Raw genomic sequence first — 18,944 nt, forward strand, 5'->3', positions numbered from 1 at the left:
AAATGAAACAAGAAGATTTGGAATGACCCACAACAGGGATGGGATTGCAAACACTTTCAGATATGGACTTCCCTGCTAATTCTGTTTCTGCTGGGAAGAAGGTAAAATAATGCATTGTGTTTGTGAAACGTTGGATCAACTGTACTGGTTTTAGCTTTTTGTGGTATGTTTGGTTTGTTTGTTTTCCTGATGTTAATTTGGGATTCTTGTATCTTTGTATAAATACAATTGACTTGGATACTCTGCGCAGGAGCAGCAGTTGTCTGAGTGGATCTGTTTGAGAGACTGGGATTAAATCTGTAAAGGCCATTCTTGAATATCTGCTTGGATGTTGCGCTTTTTTCAGTTCAGTATCTGCTTACTCTTATGGAGGGCTTGCACGGCTGTGCGCTCTCAGAATGCTTCCAAAGTGATCAACAGAAGCATCAATTTAAGTTCATGATTAGACTCAAAACCTTAGATGTTAACATTTTTATTTAACAGAGCTGTTGCCAAAACTCACTGATTGCTCCCAGAACTAGCCCAGAGGCAAACTGACTGAGTTTGGGTGTTCTGTACAGCGATGCCTAAAGCTGCTTGGAGTGAGGGCTGCCTTCGAAAAGTGCAAGAGATACATCACAACACTCATAGCATTGGTGTGGAACAACACAGGGAGAACAGGCTTTTCTACTGCAGGAAATAGTGGATTTGTGATGTGGCTGGGGATTTCATTCATACATATTTTTTAAATGAAGAGATAGCTTAAAAAAACATTAGGAAGGTCTGACATGAGATCTTGGGGGAAAAATTTCTGAGCTGGTTTGAGGATAAGTTCTGCATTTCAGGGCATCGTACTGAATGAAGAGAATCAAAATGCAAAAAACCTATATCAGAAAATACGATAAATAATCCACAATGCCAGTCTTGGGTCTGAGGCAGTTTTATAGTATATGTAACCATATAAGTATTAATTTAGGAACTTATCTTTTTAATGTACTTATTATAAATGACTTGTTTCACTCGCAGCTAAGAAATACATAGATATCCCTCTCGTATAGCTGAGGGAACCTGCTCGTCATGGAATGGAGTTTATGTACTTTATTACATTATTTTCACTCACCCTGTTTGTGTAGCAGGTTGGAATGCAGTAAGAAGAGGTATCTCCGAGTTTAATGACATGGGTAGATAAAGATCGCTGGAAGCTTTCCTGTAAACGCAGATACTATAGTTCAGATAATGTTTGTCTTCAGTGTTTATTATATGTTGCAGTCTAAAAGGCACAGTTTTGGCAAATGTGGGCCTAATAGCTGTTTCCTAAAGCTCTAGAAAAGTATCTGTTGACTTTTGGAAGCCCTGTCTTCTGATGGGATGTGGGCACCCAATTTGTGTAACAAATACAAAAGCTTGTGAATAGTCCTGACATGGCTATATTAAAAAATGTGGGGAAATATTTGTGGGATGTTTTTTGGAGTCTTTATACTGCTTTACTGGCAATCACATGAATTTTATATCTGTCATGAAATCTCCTGACATTTCCACCAATATGTTGCAAGGAGGTCATTGGAACAATTACTGAGATGTGGGAAAAGAAGTAACATTCCATATCATCAATTGCCAGCGTTGCCATCTCTAAGCAATTAAAAACCATGAGAACAAAAAATTTGACATTTTTCTGGACTGTTTATTGATAGGGTGCATTTGTTTTTGAGGTTTTCTGCGCTGCTATAGCACTGGACTCGTGCTCTTAAAAAGGGAGATATTTTGGAAAAATTAAAGTAAATTGAAAGAATCTCAAGGACACTTTTTCATTCTTTAGAACTTGTTGACTTCACACATTTAAAGATTTTATAGAAACTATTCAATTTTTAGAACTTCCTGTGGGCAATGAGTTTTGTTAGAAATCGGTTTCTTTTACGGAGTTCCATCAGATTTTTGTTTCAATTATTTGTGAACCTGAGGCAAAGAGTCAGTCTTGTCCAATACTTGCAGTTGCTCAAGTCTGTGGCCTGCTGGGCTGGTGAGCTCAGGTGGATTAGAGAGGAGGGAGTGTGTCTGGGAACATCCCCCTGATGTAAGGCAGTGGAACTGGGGGGTAAATTGTGTTTCTGGGCTCCCCGCTTCTCGGCCACCTGACATATTGCCAATGTCCCACAGTTTTCACAGGCTTTGGGGTCTCCGAGGTCTTTAATTGCCAAATGGCTGTGACAAATTTTAAACTAAATGTGATTCTTTTCAGCGTGGAGTGGTAACGGCAAAATTACTGAGATGTTGTTTCACCCCTGCTTGGCAGTGATGGGCAATGCTGAAGCCAATGAAAATTTCGTCAGGCTTGGGCTGAAGCAACCAAGGCTGTTTCACTTGCTGTAGTCCTCTAGGAAGGTATTTGGACATCTGAGAGAGCATAATTCATTCTGGAAATGACATATTTCAATATTAAAGTTGAATTTCACTTCCATGACATGGAGCTGATTTCTAACTCCAGATGGAAAAAATTCCCAAACCTAAATAATTGAATGGAGCTGATATCTGGTTTCCTGACCGGCTCTGTTTCTCATGTGGCAATAAGCTAGAGTTCTTGAGAAAATTGTCAAGTATTGAAAAAACTGAGGAACGCCTGTGTCGAAAGGCTCAGCCAGTCTCCCACTGTCAATAAGGCACGTAGGATTATTTCCCTGGAGACTTGAAGCAGACCCTGCTGACGGTGTGGCCGTTAATGAAACAGGAAAAATATTAGTGAGGTTTGTCCAAGACCTGCTTTGAGTTTGTGGAAACACCTTTTAGTCTTCCTTGATCCAAATACATGATTTATTCCCCTTAAGTCCTAAATTTAGCAGAAAATAAACCAGACCAGCCTTTCCTCACTCAAGCAAGGAATTCCAATATGTTATGCTTCTGGGCCTTGGTTTTGGATTGTAGAAACAGGGATGAGTTTCTACGATGAGCAGGAACTGCTTCTTCATTGCCATACTTTTGCTCAATACCTCGTACGTCTACCCTCTTAGCCGTTGTGTAGGAGCATCCATAAATCTGGGCTGCAGGGGACGGGGTCTGCAGTGGGTCTGGTATCTCCTGGGATGTGGGGTGGGAGGCTGATGGAGGGAGAGAGAGAGAGAGAGAGAGAGAGCGAGAGCGCTCTGTGGAAGCACCTGTTCTCCACAGTTGGGATGAAGCCTCTTCTGCCTTCCACTGAGCAACCTGGTCCTTAGCCTTCCAGATCAAACCACTGGAGACTCCACTACTGTTGGAAAGGTGATGGCTTGCACTTTCCCAACCAAAGCACAGCAATGTTTCCTGTAATTCAAAACAAAGAGACAACTCGCTGCTTTGTAAGCGGTGGGTGGGGAGGCACCGTTGAGTCAGGAAGCCCCTAGAGGCTGCTGGCTTTACTGGTTTCAGCTGTGAAATCAAAACACATGCATGAGTCAGGCCAGTGGTTAAGTTCTGCTCACTTTGAGGCCCTGGCTTTGATTAAATTCATGTGTCATTTTCAAAGCTCCGTGTTTAGCTTGGTTTTAGATCATGCTTGCATAATTAGTTTATTTAAACTATGTCTCATGTTAAATCAGATTTTGCCTGTGGACTTAAGTACAACTATGTAATAAGATATACCTATTAAACAGATGTTTAATCTTAATGACTGTGTTCTTGACAATCAATTGAAATTGAACATCTAATAAGTACACTGCAACTAAACGTATCTCTTTGCATTTAATAAGATACTATAGTAATATAATTATAATAATATAGGATATTATAAATAACATATTCGTGGCAGTATACCAATGTTTGCATAATACACATAATATATATAAAATCCTCTGAGAAATGAGGAGGCTTTAGCTCAGCTCATCATTTCCCTGATGGGAGAGAAAAAAAAATAATCAACTGTTATCCTCTTACAGAGGAAGCAGTTTGTGTTGGCACGTTACAGTGTGTGGCCTCGAATAGCGGAGTCCACAGGTCGTCACCCCAAGTAGTTACTCACCCGAAGTCATGTCCAAAGCAGTGGTGTCGCAGAACAAAGTTCTACATTTCCTTAAAATAAACTCCACCAGACAAGTTTGTATTCATGTGTAGGATGACTTCGGGATGTTTGTTTTGGGTTTTTTTTCAGATTCAATAGGAAAAAAGGTAACTAAAAAAAATAAGTAGGAACAAATAGAACCAATATAGGTTCTATGGAAATATATGGAAATATTTGTTGGGAAAAAAGCCAGCCAACTCCGTGTCAATCCTTATTGCAGTTGTGCTTCTAGTCGCATGTAAATACGATGCTTCTGCAGTTTGAAATTTGAATCTCTGATTTGCTATTGTAATCATACCAATAAATAAACTGTTTAATTAACAGACTGTTCCATGAATTTGGTCTGACATATCTGAGCTTTATATTCTGCTGTTGAGACGTGTACACTGATAGACATGTAAATATATAACCAAATAACAGGTTCATAATGTTCTGTTCAGAATTAGCAAGTATATGTTAAATAGCCTATTGAAACAACTGAATATCTTGGTAGATGTGCTATATTTTTTATTTTTTTTATAAGTCCTGGTTTGAAGAAGAATTTAAGCCCATGCTTACATTTATCTCTTTGGCAAATCTTTTGCACATGTGTTCAGTATTAAGTGTCTGCTAACTAGAAATGAGATGATTAACTTTTGTTTTGTAGTTGGACCTGGTGGTATTCATTGGACTCTAATTTTCTGTTGACTAGTAAGCCCTGAGCTGAGTGTTTTAAAAATGTAGTGGAATGGCAGGAAGAAGAGAGACTTCGGATCATTTAGTATCTTTTGGGCTATTAAATATGTGTAGAATGGTGCTCTTGTTAATGCAAATCACAAACGAGTTTCGGAATAAGTTTTGTAAGACATGCACGGTGCAGTGATGGACTGGTAAGATATGGAAGGTGTATTGACAGTAGAGTCCAGTGTCCAGTACTGATCAAAATTGCAGGAGATAGGGAGTCTTCAAACTTTTCAGGTTTCATAAAAACGATTCGCAAGTTCTGTTTTTGTTCAGCCTCACAGATTCCACTTAAAAAACTGGCTTGGTTTCCTTGAGCATCTTTTTCCCCATGCATTATAACTTCCCCATGCCTTCCTGCATTTATTTTTGTTAATATTGTTGTTGCAATCTTATACTAAAAAAATGTATGAATGAGAGAGAAGTGTGTGTGTTTGTGTTCTCCCTTCCCCCTTTCCTCATCTAACTTGGAGACTGGGGTGGGGTGAGACACTTAGAATTGTTTTCTTCTCTCATGTGCCAGGTTTTCAGTGTAAAATTGGTGAATTCTCCAGAGCGAAGGCCTGTTTTAGTGGCCTCGTAATTACTGCTGGAGGGCTTCTCTAGCTAAGGCTGCACTGGGGTAAATTAGCCCTAGAACTTGTCAAGGGATTACTTTTACTACTGACTTTATTTAGTCCACTTTACCCTCTGTTTAGAGGGAGGGGATGATGCTCTCTGTTTTGTTTTGGGTCTTTTCCACACACCTTTATTGAAGACAGTGATTGCAAACACATTTGACTTGATATTCAGCTCACACTCTAATTTAACAAGTAGTTCAAAGATTAATTACCATGTACCTTGCAGTTCATAGATTCTATTATGATACAGCTCAAGCAAAGAGAACGGGGAAAAAAATCCAGCTGATTAGCCTGTGATTATGTGTTAGCCTGGGCTTATGTCTTTGTTTGGTGCATGATGCAGGAACTGCTATGTGGTTATGGTTTCCCATCTATATTAATTTTAATGCAGCTGATGAGTTTCTAGGACTTAAGAAAATATTAGTGGCAATATTTGTCAGGTTAGTACAGTTAAAATTGTTAATGCTTAAATAGGTGAAATTAATCTTCTCAGCAGTGGAGTGAGGGAAGTCGGTGTTTCGCACACAGCTGTATTGACTGTGGCACAGCTATTGCTGGTAGCTGACTTTTGCAATACCCCATCACCTGGGCTACGAATCTGAGCTGGATCTGCAGTGGGTGCACTGTGCTTCTGGGAGTTAAGCAGAGCATAGTGTGGAATCTACTTTGTTGCCTAGAGAAGCTGTGGATGTCCCTTCCCTGGAGGTGTTCGAGGTGGATGAGGCTCTCCGCAACCTGATCCAGTGGAAGGTGTCCCTGCCCAAGACAAAGGAGATGAACCGGATGATTCCCTTCCGACTCGAACCATTCTATAAGACGACACCGGTGGTCTGTTTTCCTGCCAGCTTGCTGGCTCCAGGGGGGACCATAAGACTTTGAACCTGCATGATGTCATCGTAGTGCCATGGTTGGCATGGTTTCGTGGTAAAGGCAAGTTTAAAAGGGATTTTGCTTTATTCTAGTTCAAAAATGTATGGTTGTTAATCACTTTGGATGAGTTCCCTGGTGCAGCTCACAGTGTGGCCCTGCAAATGGTTGGTTTGGAGCAGAGTGGAAAGCACCTTCCTGTAGAGTAAGAAGTGCAGGTGAAAACTGGGAAGCCAAAAATCCTTTAAACTGGCGTTGCAGCTACGTAATACAGAAGCACGGCTGAGTTCGGTCTGTGTCTGTGACACTTCTGATTCTGTAGTTCTGCACCTAAAATGAGACTTAGCAGCTCCACGTAGTGTAGCGTCTGGTAAGAGAGGAGCTTAGCAGTGTGCAGAAAGCCCCAGATGAAGGGTTCATTCTGTTGTTCCTCTGTTAATAGCCAGAGTTCTGCATTTTAAGATTTGCAGAGTGAGACCTGTCAGAGGTGTGATTAGAATTTGCTTCCTGCTCTGTTCTCGCTGCCAGCAACTCACTGTTCCCCTTATTCTAGAATAAATCGATTAGGACTCAATAAAAAGCAAGGGGAGAACCCGCTTGTCACTTCTTAAATGTGTCAGCCTGTTTGGAGACTTTGCCTGAATCCCTGAGCAAGTAGGAGCCCTGTCTAGTGTGAATTCCCCACACCCATAGTTTCCCTGGCTAACAAGGGAAGGCAATATACATAGGACAGAACAGGTTTCTATTCAGCCGTGGAGAAAGCACTTGTGAATGTTGCAGGAAATGAGATCTTAAGTCAGTGCATAAAACAATCTAATCCATCACAGCCCCTAGAATGGCCCCTCATAACTCAGGGGCTGTCATACCCCTTTGTGTGCATGAAGGCAGTTGTGGAAGAAGTGACGAACTGCACACATATTCTGCTAAATCCGTTCTGGCAGCTGAGGTAATATATTTTCAATGCCAAGTCACATAATTTTACTTTAGCTCATTTGACTCCAGGCTACAAAGCTATTCCAGAAAACAAAGGGATGGTGTTTGAATAATGAATAATAATGAATTTAATTCTGTGGGCTTGTGCTGGGCTGAAGCCTCTAGGAGGTTAAATGCAGATAGAGTAATGGAAAGCAAAAGTTTTACCTTACAAAGTAGTGTTACTTTACTCCAGTCGTCTTGACTTCATTAGGCATTGGTACCTTTGGACGGATGCAGCTGGCATCTGAATTTAAAACCGATACATCATTAAGTATGATTTACAGATTTACACCTATAAAATAGCACAGGATTACTCTCAGCATCTCCTTTTTGCCTTCTAGTTTTGGTTTTATGTCCTGTTATTTTCTCTCTGTTTTGATAGTTGTGGACCTTCACAGTAGTTGTAAGGAAACCTGAGCATATCCTTGCACTGTGATAAATATACGTGCACTATTTTGGTGTCACCCGACATCCTCAGCTGACAATTCAATGCTTTTCAAAAAAAGTAAGGCAATATTCCCACAGTTCTGGGCAAAGAGATGATGCTTGCCTCTGCCCGTACAACACCTAACGTACAGTGGTCCTGATGCTGCTTGACACTTTCGATATTACTTTAATATTAATGACAGTTGGGCAGGAAAAGAGAGGGATTCCCCTGTAGAGATCTTGGAAGGCAGCTTCAATGAAGACTTTGGTATTTGGTAATGTGCCATTGAGAGGAAGTTAAAGACCACTGAGCTCTTGGTGCTGAGTTCTAAATTATCCCTTTGAAAGACCCCCTTGCCTTTAGCATTTTAAAGAAGTTAATGAATTTGTTTACAAACCGATTAGGTTGTTCATGGAGTTGCTTAAGGATCTCAAAGATTCACAGAGGCAGCAAATCCAGAGGAGCAGGAATGCGGAGAAGTGCTACAGATGGTTGTCTGGGAGGTCTCACCCCATCTGGAGAGGAAGCTGATGAGTGCACGCACAAAGCTGCCTTAACCTTTGTGTTTCTTATACGGCACGCGTACACAGTTGTGCTTGATCAGAGATGATATTTCAGCTCAGCCGCTTCTTCTGCGGGTGGGTATTTTGCTGCAGATGGTGTCCTCAGAGCCCTAAAAGGGGCTTGCACAAAGAAATACGTGGCCAGATCCTGTTCTGAGGCGAAAGAGCGGAGGCAGGAGCAGAGCAGTAGTAGCAAACTGAGGCAGTGGCTCTATGTGGCTTTTCTGAGAGCTGCGGGAAAGCCCTGGTGAAGTCCTCCTGGAGAAGGTAGAAAAGGTCCATGGTTGAGGGAAAGGGAAGAGGGGGAATCGCTGCTCCCCTGTGCCGAGGCTTTGCTAAATGGGCAGCTGGCAGTCACAGGGCGCTTGTGGCTCTCTGTAATTTTACAGCACGGTGCTATGGAAATCAGTGTGATGCCAAAGATTCCGCACAGTCCATTAATTCATGCTAAATGATCAGCTGAAACAGGAAGTGAAATTCACCCTTAGAAACAATTTGGTAAGCAGTGAACTTTTAAAGGGGGGGGGGAAAAAAGCCAAGAGGCTTGGTAGGCAAAGTGGGTTTATGGAGAGCAGTCTTTGGGAAGAGGTAAAAAGTGTTTTCTGATGCAGTTTATGGAGAAAAAGGATTTATGGAACAGCTATATGTGGGACATAGATTCTTTGTCTGAAACCTGAATATGGCAACGCTTGATTAATTTGAGACAATGAGAAAGTGAAGCTGATTATAAACAGAAATGTCATTCCAGCACCATGTGCATGGGACTTCTAGCAAGCTCCACCGGAGGTCCAGGCACTGAATATTTGTAGGATTATGTGTCATCTCATGGATCTGTTTTCACGTTCCAAGCCATCTGGCATACAGGAGTAAACAAACAGCAAAAAAAAGATAATAAGTAAACTATTTTTAAACTATTTTTTTCCCAGTCTTAATACTGTAAGAGCAATGCACTTTTAATTCCTATCAGATTAATTTTAGATTACATCTAATATCGAGTGAAAAAGTAAATATAAGGTTTCCACCTTACAGGAAGCAATCTCCCATTTCCTTTGTTCACAAGGATGTGTAGTTTTCTCCTAGCTCTAGCTGTGAAAAGGCATGAGCACACCCCTGCCCAAGGCTGCTCTCAGGTCTTTTAACTGATGTTGATGCAGCTGGATAGCGGTACATACCCAGCACTAGTGCCAGCAGCTCTGAGCGTGGCTCTTGGTGTCATGCTTGGGAGAAGCTGTGATGGTTTTTCAGGAGAATATCCATTGGTTAACACTGCCTTATCTGACAGCAGAAATACACAGACGTTGCCTTGTAATACTGAGCACAGAATTTCACTGCAGTGAGGGTAATAACACTGACTCAAGCTTGTTTCTTTTCTGGTTTCATTGAGATGAGTCTGGTAGAGGGGTTATAATACTTACTTGAATTCACTGTGTTGGTTCAGAAATAATCTCTCAGACTAGCTCGAAGGGTTCTGAATTTCATTTAAAAGTCTTTGAAAAAATTCTATTATGGGTGATTAACTGTTCAGTAGATTTAAAACCATAGCTCTGTTAAAGTAATCCAAACATGTATATTCAATGCCTGCTGGTACCAGTTGAGTACTGCATTATTTAATGATTTTCCTTTTGGTGTAATCCTATTTTGCAAGCTGTCTTAAAAGAAAGAAAAGGAGTTTCTCATGGCTATAAAGGAAACTTAGACCATGTCAACATACAGGCTTCCAAAAAAAGAAATGAACTTAAGTTCCCATATTTCACAGTGGGTAAAGAAACTCCATCATATGCATGAAATTATGCCACACAAGCATTACTCCTTGCAATAGTACCTTTGGAAAGCTGCAGTCTACAAATGGCTGTGCTGGTAAAAACCACTTGAAAATCTGCTGGGTTGCTCTGGGCTATGGGAGAACCAGGTGGGTTAGTTCAGGGGTGCCACTTATGAGCATGAAGCTCTAACCGTCAGTTCCCATTAAGTAAGTCAGTTCTACCATCCTTCTTACCTCCAACTTGCATGTTCCTACTCCATTTTTAGTGTTTGTTGGCATTTGTGAGAGGAACTGGGCTAAGGAGTTAAACTGGATCCAAAAGAGGAATCTTATTTACCTTGAATTAGAATGGGATTTTTTTTCTGTTTGAAGAGACAAGACTTATAGGTAAGATACAGTGAGAAAAATTGGTAGCCCTTTCTCTCTGATCAGTAAGATTTCCAGGAACTTGTCCTGTTTCTTTAGACGCTCTGTGTATCATCTTCCTACAACAGACCACTGTTTGTCAGAGTTTAAACCTACTCCAGAAAAGGAACTGAAGGCAAACCCTTTCGAAGCTTCTTGATGTTAACATTCTCATTTCTGAAATGTTTATAAAGCCTTTTAACGTTTTGAATGGAACTGGAAATACTAAAGAGAGGGAATAGGCTCAGTGGACAGGAATTGTCTTGATGCTCGTGGATGTTCAGTTGTCTTGTTGGTTCTTGTGTATGTGTAAGTCGGTGTTTGTTTATGCCTGTTTGATCTCATTTCCCAAAAGTATTTCCCAAGCTGTGCACAGACAGAGGCCATGGGAAGGAACCTTCTGACTGAAATTGAATCCCTCGTTCAAAATGAAATAGGATTTTTTTTTTCTTTTGGTAAGCTGCTTCCTGGCAGGGTTTTCCTGTGACATTTGCTGGGAGGGTAACCCATTAAACTGAATCCAAGCACCAGCGGGAGCTAATCTGGATGACACTAGATCATGCTTGGCATTTGTTTACCCACTGGTTAGGTGCCACATGAAATATTTCCAGTGTTGACCTATGTTTCCAGCTTTGGAAGCTGTGTTGGAAAGTGCAGTTATGATAGAAGAGTTGTCTGATAATTTTGTTTTATTTCTCTCTTTTTTTATGAATAGTCCAATGGAAATGTTAACCAGTTCACAGAAAATTCAGATGTAAGCACAATTTCACACCTGTGTCGGTATCCAAACTGAGGGGTTGGCACATGATTGTTGACAATGGTTTTTATTATGTTTATTGTGGAAATGCTTGACTTCCTAGTTAAATATGAAGATTTCACTCTACTATAGCTACATGTGCAGCTTAACCTGCTCTTGAACCTCACAGAATGCCTTCCTGCACATAAAGCACTCCTAGAACGATGTGTTTTGAGTTGTGGTCCTTGGGGAACGTTGCATAGCTATGCCTGGAAATAGTGGGTCATGCTCAGAGCTGGCACTCTGCATAGCTCTGTGTAGATTTAAGAAGTAGCCAAGACTTAAGTACTGAGCAGGAAAATATTTTGATTGTTCTGTGTTTGTGTCAGCAAGTAGCTGCTGGTCTGCTTCCCGTGGGCACTGACTGAGTTTCGGTGCTCTTCCCAATAACGGTCAGGGTACCTGATGAGAGAAAGCTTTCAAATTATGTGGTTATGTACCAGTTTCTTACTTGTTCTGTTACAGTGCAGAGCGGTTTGGTTCTAAGGACATGATGTTAAGTATTTTTATGTATTTTAATTTCTATTCAAAGAAATAATTATCAGAAATTTACCAGGGTGATAAAGGACGGATGGAGGAGTAAATGGCTAAAGCAAAAAGATCTTCTCTGGGCACTTTAATGAGTGTTGAGATGCGAATGTGAACTCTGAAGGTGTGATCTCTTCGGGAAGCTGATTTTGTGTTTGTGCTCTCTGTTTTGTAGTGCGTAGCGCACAGGGCTTCTGTCCGCTACTGCATTATAGGTAATGAAAGACCATGAGAAGGAAAACCAGAGCAAGAATAACGAGGAAGTTGAGGCACTTACCTGAGAGGGCTGAGTTGTTCTGGCAGCTGAGCATTGCAGAAAAACAGCTTTGTCACAGTGCTGGAGAATTGCATCAGGTTGTGGACAGGACACGGGCAGAGAAGGGAGGTAGGAAGGATGCTTCCCTGTCTTGGTGGCTGTTATTTGTGTCTGGCAAGTGGTACGGGCTCCTACATTTGAAGAACTGATTTATCTTTGCTCACAGAAGCAGAAACAAAGTTTTCTGACATGCAATCTTTTCACTGCATCCTCTATTAAAAAACCAAACTAACAACTGAAAAAACAGCAAAAAATCCCAAACCAACAACAAATAAAACCTCCCCAGCTCTCTGTCCTTTAAAAGTACGGAAAAAGCTTCTTCATTCTGACTTTGGGCTGATGGAAGGAAGGACAAGACTGAAGAAAACTTCCTTGGAGGACCAAGGCTGGAACAGACCCAGGGTCACCGTAGGCATTCCTTTTCAGCCCATCAATTTTTGTCTATGTAATTATCAAACCCAGGGTGAAGAATATTGTTCTATTTCTTGAAGTGTTATAAAAGAGAAGTGTTGGGGTTCCAAGGTGTTCTTGCATCAAGAGTAATTTGCAGGGCAGAGTCTTATATTTACGCCACTGCCAGTTTTGGGGTCTGGGAATTCAACCTCCTTGGCTCTAGATGATTAGCCCAAAGTATGGTCAAGATTTCTGAGTGACAAGGTGAACTTTAAAACGTGCTAATTAGTTTTGAAAATCACTGGAGTCTGGATATAAAATAATGTGCTTGTTTTCCCTTGGAATTGCTCCAGTTCTGAATTCATCCTTGGTTACGATCAGTTGACACCTAACACCAGCAGCTGCTTTAATTGTAAATTGAAACCTCTATTTTTACCAGATTTGGTTATCTCAGGCCTGATCTAATGCCTTTTGAGATTAGTGGGACTTCTTCCATTTACTTGAGTAGAAGCTGGGTCAGATCCAACATTAGACGTTTGTCACATTGGTACCTAAGCAATTTGTAACTCCAATGATACCTTAGGCTTGATTAAGAAGCCTTTAATAAGGTTGGGTTTGTGTTTGAACAGCCTATTTTTAAAGGCTTCTTTCCCCACAACAATAGTCATTGGATATCCTCAGTATCCAGTCGCTTCATTGCAAGATGTTTCGCTCTAAGGAAATGATTTCCAACCAGTGTTTCTTTTCCTCTTTTAACTTAAAAGAGCTCCTTCTTTTCTTTGTGGTCAGTGCAGTCCATTTGTAACTGTCTGGTACAAACTGAAATCTGTTCGTTCTTATCTCCCTTGCTTTGTTTTTCTGTACCAGACGTAAGCAAGCCCTGAAGTTTGTTCAGATTAGGGATCAAACACTGAATTTCTATTTCTTTTCTTGTAAATTCCTGGGGCGAGGGGGGGAGAAATCAATATGCTAACACTGTTGAATCAAGCTTTCAAATCTATGCAGACATCAATAGGCAGCTGTTCCGTGCTTTTTAGCATTTTGGGCCAAGTTTCTGATTTCAAACAGATTGATGTAAAACCAGAAGAACTTCATAGGAACTTCTCCGATTTACACCATTTGCTTAGATGGAGTCAAGCTGGTAAACCAATCTAGGATCAAAATTTTGATAATTGGCTATTAATATAATAATTAGAATTGGATTAGGAATTGGAGTATCTGCATCTTCATAGCTGTTCCCTAGGGAAATTAAAACAAAATTTTGTGACATTTTGTCCTGCCCACTATATCTGTAGCTATTATTATTTGGCACATGTCTATGAAATAGTATTTGCTACTTCACCAATTTAATACAAAATACATTCCTTTCAAGTCAGAGTAATGTTCTCTGCTTTATATTTGAAAAAAACAAATGAATCCCATGATACACTGTGATTTGCAATAAAGTTGATCAATGGGATCTGTTTCCACAAATTGCAGCACATACAATTCACATTCTTTTGAGTAATACTGTTGTTTTACCTTGCAGTACATTGCTGTTGTTCCTGGTGTTAAGTATAGCATCTTAAGACTTTTTAATAGAAAGAAACTAAATGAAAATTGATTGATAAAAGCTCCATCAGGGTGTTTATTGTTTTTTGCCCAGGGGAAAGCAGAAACTTTTCAAAGCAGCATCATTTGTATTAGATACTGTTTATCAAAGTGTATGGGCAATGGAGGTGTGAACATGAAGTTAGGAAATTGCTTTTAATCATTAATAAGTTGCACAGGGATCTTGTAGTGTGAGGTACGGTGTCCACTTTCATGCTGGGTAATGATTTGTTGCAAAAATTGATGTACAGAGGTGTAATGGAAGATCGTGTATGTAGTTATAGTACTGGTGTTGGCATCTACAGAAGCCTGAAACTTATGCAAATGAAAGAGAAAATACCTAATGGACAAGGGACACGATATTATAGTCCAGCTACATTAGACAAAGTTACAGTAGTAGAGACAGGATGTGGTTGAGCACCAGTTGCCTGTAGGGCTTTTGAAATTCTTAACCCTTTGGAGCAGGCCTGAAACAATCTCCTCTTCCTGATTCTTGGGATATTTTGGCTTGATCAGGGAAGAAACAAACCCATTATCAACAGTAAGAGAATTTTAGTAAAGGTAAGAACTGTCAGTTGCTCTATTAAAGAGGGAAATAACATCCAGTCTGAGAGCCCAAAGTAACAAGAAAGATGTCAGTGGAAAGAGTCTTAGGAGAATTGTGGGAAGACATTTGTTCTTGGCTGTTGTGAAAGGACATTGGCTTGCAAACACCTGCTCCAGACAGCAGTTTGCTGCATGACTGCCTTTTAACCCCAGCTGCCAAAACAAACTTGAGTATCCAGCGCAACTGTGTATGAGTGAACAGGGTTGAGCTAAACATGTTATTTTATGTGTTAATTTTATGCCGTAGTGAGGATAGCTTTCCCCAAAGTATCACAAATTGAAATGTCTAATTCTGAAGAACTGTGAGGTCAGAAACTTATTTCCTGTTCCCCATCGCCCATGGTGGCAGGGAAGCCCAGTAAAACTTGGCTCTTTGGCTGCTGCAGATAATTTTGCACTTTCGTGTCTCCACGGGCCTTTTAGCTCTTCAGGATTGTTCAGTGATTTGGGCTGGACCCACTCATTACATGTTCAAGGTAATTATTTGAAAGATGAAGAGTAGAAGTGACCCTGGGTTCTTTGTGGTCAGATAGGCAGAGAAGAGCCGTACAGGTTGCTCACATGTCTCACCCCAAACATCATGCCAACTCCTGGGACCATAGTGGAGAGCTGACCCTTGTTAGTAGTAAATTCTGGGCACGCAAGTTATGACATCCTGTTCCTGACTTGAAAAGCAAAATCTAAGTAGGAAAAAGTTTGGGAAAATGGCAGGTGATGTGACTTGCTTAAGACCTTGCAGCAGTGGCAGAACCAGAACTGAGTTCTGGAATCCAGTGCAAAGGATTAACAGGCTGTATTCCTTACAACACCATGGTTGAATTTCTCTACTAGTTCTGCTCTGTTCTGAGATTGAGGTCGAAGAATTTTCTTCGTGGGTCCATGATGGCTCGAGGGTGTTTTGTTGGTTTTTGCTTGTGCACTATAGACATCTTAGAAGTGGCATACGTGCCAAGACTGCTTCTTAAGACCTATTGGGAAGGTAACTATTAAAACTGGCTGGAAAGTGTCACAGCTCTCCCCTCTACCGAAGAAGAATTTCACTTTTCCCTCTTAAGTTGAAGAAAGAAAAAGCATTTTGTTGATGGGTGTTCACCTCCCTGGAGGTGTTCAAGGCCAGGTTGGATGGGGTTGTTGGGCAGCCTGATCTAGTGGGATGCCCCTGTTCATGTGGAGGGGTGGAACTAGATGATCTTTAAGGTCCCTTCCAACTATTCTATGATTCTATGACTTTTCCTAAGGAAAAATGAAAAAAAAAAAATCTATTGAACAACATGCTACTCTTTGTTTGAATGTTACTCATGGGTAAAGTCATATAATTTGGGTTAAAAAAAACTCCAAACTTTAATTCTAGAAAGGTCACTTGTAGTCAGAACACAGTTTAAAAAACCTCAGTAATCTAAAAGTGGAAACATGAATTCTTTGTTTCCATACACTATATAAATCCATGTAAACTAATAGATTTATTTTTTTTATACATGGAGAAGGAAGGAAGGAACAGTTTTATTGGAGAAAGTTCAAACACTGTGGTGATAAAATCCATGTTGCTGTGTGTGCAAGCAGTGTATTTGTAATGTTTTTCTGTTGGCTTTACCATCAATGTGCATATGTGCTTGTTTAAAAAAGAATAGAAAGGATTTAACAGAACTTTTTAACTGTGTTATACAATATACCTTTTATGATGGGCTATCAGGTAAGTCTTTGAGAGACAGAAACTTTCAGGCATAATGGCTGTGTGTTCAAGTAGTTGTAGTGGCCTTGAGTAACTTAAACGGGCAAAAATGCCCTGTTCAGATTACGAGGTCAGGCCCTACGGATGCACTGTGTATCAGCTGCGCTAAGAGTTGGCAATGGGACTTGAACTAAACATATGACAAACATATGGAAAATATATTCCTTGGCTTTGTAAGTTTAAAAAATGGATCATACTCAATGTGCTACTGCCTTTGAGGGCTATAAGATAAAACGTTGCAAGGTTCAATGACTTTGAGATGGGAATCCTGGGTACAGACCAGATGGAGGCCTGATACAAAAAGCTGCTCTTGTCTTTGAACATTATTGGTCCCAAAGAATTGAAATTGCTTTTAGGTTTCCCCCCACACTCTTTAAAACACTGTGTGCGCAAACAGTTTCCACTTATTTTTGTCCTTCTGACAACCTGCAGTTTAAGCCCTGAGGAAAACTAATTTTAGGAGATGATTGGCTTACAAGTCCTGGTGAAGTCAATGGCATGGACTATGAACTTTTTGGAAAGTATGTAAAGCCCATCTTAAACTGTTACAAGGTTGCTACAGCACAGCTATTCTGGTGCTTGGAGAAAAGATCTTTTAAGACATGATGGTGTTTCTCCTTCCTCATTCTAGTTGGACTGGTGTGGTCATTTATGGATCTGAACCTCGAGTTAGATCTTGGAGGTGATCAGTACTGTTATCTTGACTTTCCTCTTTTCATTTTATAAAGTTTATTTATATATGGCATTTTCATACTGATATCTTAAAAATACTTGCACGAGCAGCTGTGGGTGGAAGGGCAGGTAAGAGCATGGGCAGGGGATGCTGAATCAACCCTCAGATAATCCTCCAGCATTTTGTGACGCTTCTTTTTACACTGTTTTGGAGATGTATCAGCTCTTAACCTTGTTAACTTGGCTCGTGTTTGAACACAGTGTGTGTGTTCCTGTATGATGATGAGTGTCTCCGGAGATAAGGTGTGAGAGAGGCAGGGCATGGGAGGAATGCGCTGACTTCTGGCATCCACAGGAGCGTCATTGCCACACAGAATAGGGTACTGCAGACATTGCAGTCCAAGTGACCTAACGGCTGGTTGGCACCAGAAGGAACAACTCTCTTCCACCTCCTCTCCTGCCTCTCCTTTATGCTTTCCCACTTTGTCCATTGTAATTCTGAGCTGAGCTCATACAGGTAGAAAAATAACTTTTTAAGGCTTATTTTCATATTGCTTTTGCTTCTTAGACTGCTCGTTGAAGGGATTGGGCAATTCATTACGGGGTATCATACAGCTTAAGGGGAAGTGGGACATCTCTTCTTGGTGTTAAGGTTAAACTACATGCTAGTAGGAATAACTCAAACTTCTGTCCTGGTCTCAGCTGTTAGCATGGTTAGAGCACAGAAAGTGAAAAGATTTCTTAAAATTAGCTTTTTCTTTCCTTCTTACAGTCTTGCACCAAGTAGGGAATAGAGCAATTGGCTCAAAAGCCTTTATATTTTCCTGCTAATTTTTTATTTGCTGTTTTTCTTTTAAAGTACACTTCCAGGCTGAATGTGATTTTTCTTATGGGAGTAGATGCTGTGGTTTTATCTCCTTAGTTGACAATAATAAAAATTCCAAACAACTTCCCCCGCATTCCCTGTGTTGCTGTTGTCATGTTTTCTGCTGGTTGACAAAGTCACCTCTGTGGCCTTAATATTTGGGTACATTTATTTTGCAAAGTGCTGGGAGCTGCACAGCTTGTTGATGTTTTCAAAAGCTTTCACAAAAGCTGTTGAAACACCGCATGTTGCACAGTTAAGAATTTAGGAATTTTCCACTCCCACTCCCCAACTGTTTTTTAGATTAGTGTTTGTGTTTCTCCAAAGCACTCTGCAAACACCTCCTGTCAACAGGGGATGGGAGACAGCCTGAGGAAATCGGTCATGCAGTCTTTTTCTTTCCATGAAATCTTACTTCTCCACTGGTATCCAGAAAGAACGTACAGGGAGGATTAAGTACATCTTCTCTCCTTTGTGTGCAAGGGAAGTGGAATCACAGAGTACTTGGAATAGCCTCTTTTGTGGAGTCAAGAGTTGAATCCTTCTCTTTTTCCATTCCCTCCTTGCCCGTTGCCTCCTTCAACCACCAGCTACTCCAAAGTATTATTTGCCTAATCTGTAACTGTTTTACCTATTTGAAGATGGAAAAAAATACCCAACAGCAAACAAGAGTAGCTTGAGAGATATTGCTTTTGGGAGCAACTGAGACAATAGAATTTGGGTAAACTTTAGCCTGCAGCTGATGTGTGGCCAGAAGAGGAGTGAAGTCTCTTCTGGCCAGAGGAAGGAAGGAACACAAGATGATTCTTATGCTCTTTTACAGAGACATTGCTGATGCTATTGAATCTGTGGCCTGGGGTCTAATTAATGTTTAAATGGTTTATTGAAAGACAAAGATTTTGCGGGGTGTGACCGTCTCTGACAAATGTTCCAGTCTTTCCCTTCTGAAAGGTCTCTCCACTGTTAAATGATACATCATCCTTTCTACTCAGTTTTCAGCTGAGAAATCAACAATTTCAAATCTTATTAGGAAGGTAATGCAACTTATTGCTTGGAAAAAAGACAAATGACAACGTAAAGTTGAACTCTAGAATTAAATCTAGGTCA

The sequence above is a fragment of the Cuculus canorus genome, chromosome 16 (assembly GCF_017976375.1).
Source record: "Cuculus canorus isolate bCucCan1 chromosome 16, bCucCan1.pri, whole genome shotgun sequence".
Lineage (NCBI taxonomy): Eukaryota > Metazoa > Chordata > Aves > Cuculiformes > Cuculidae > Cuculus > Cuculus canorus.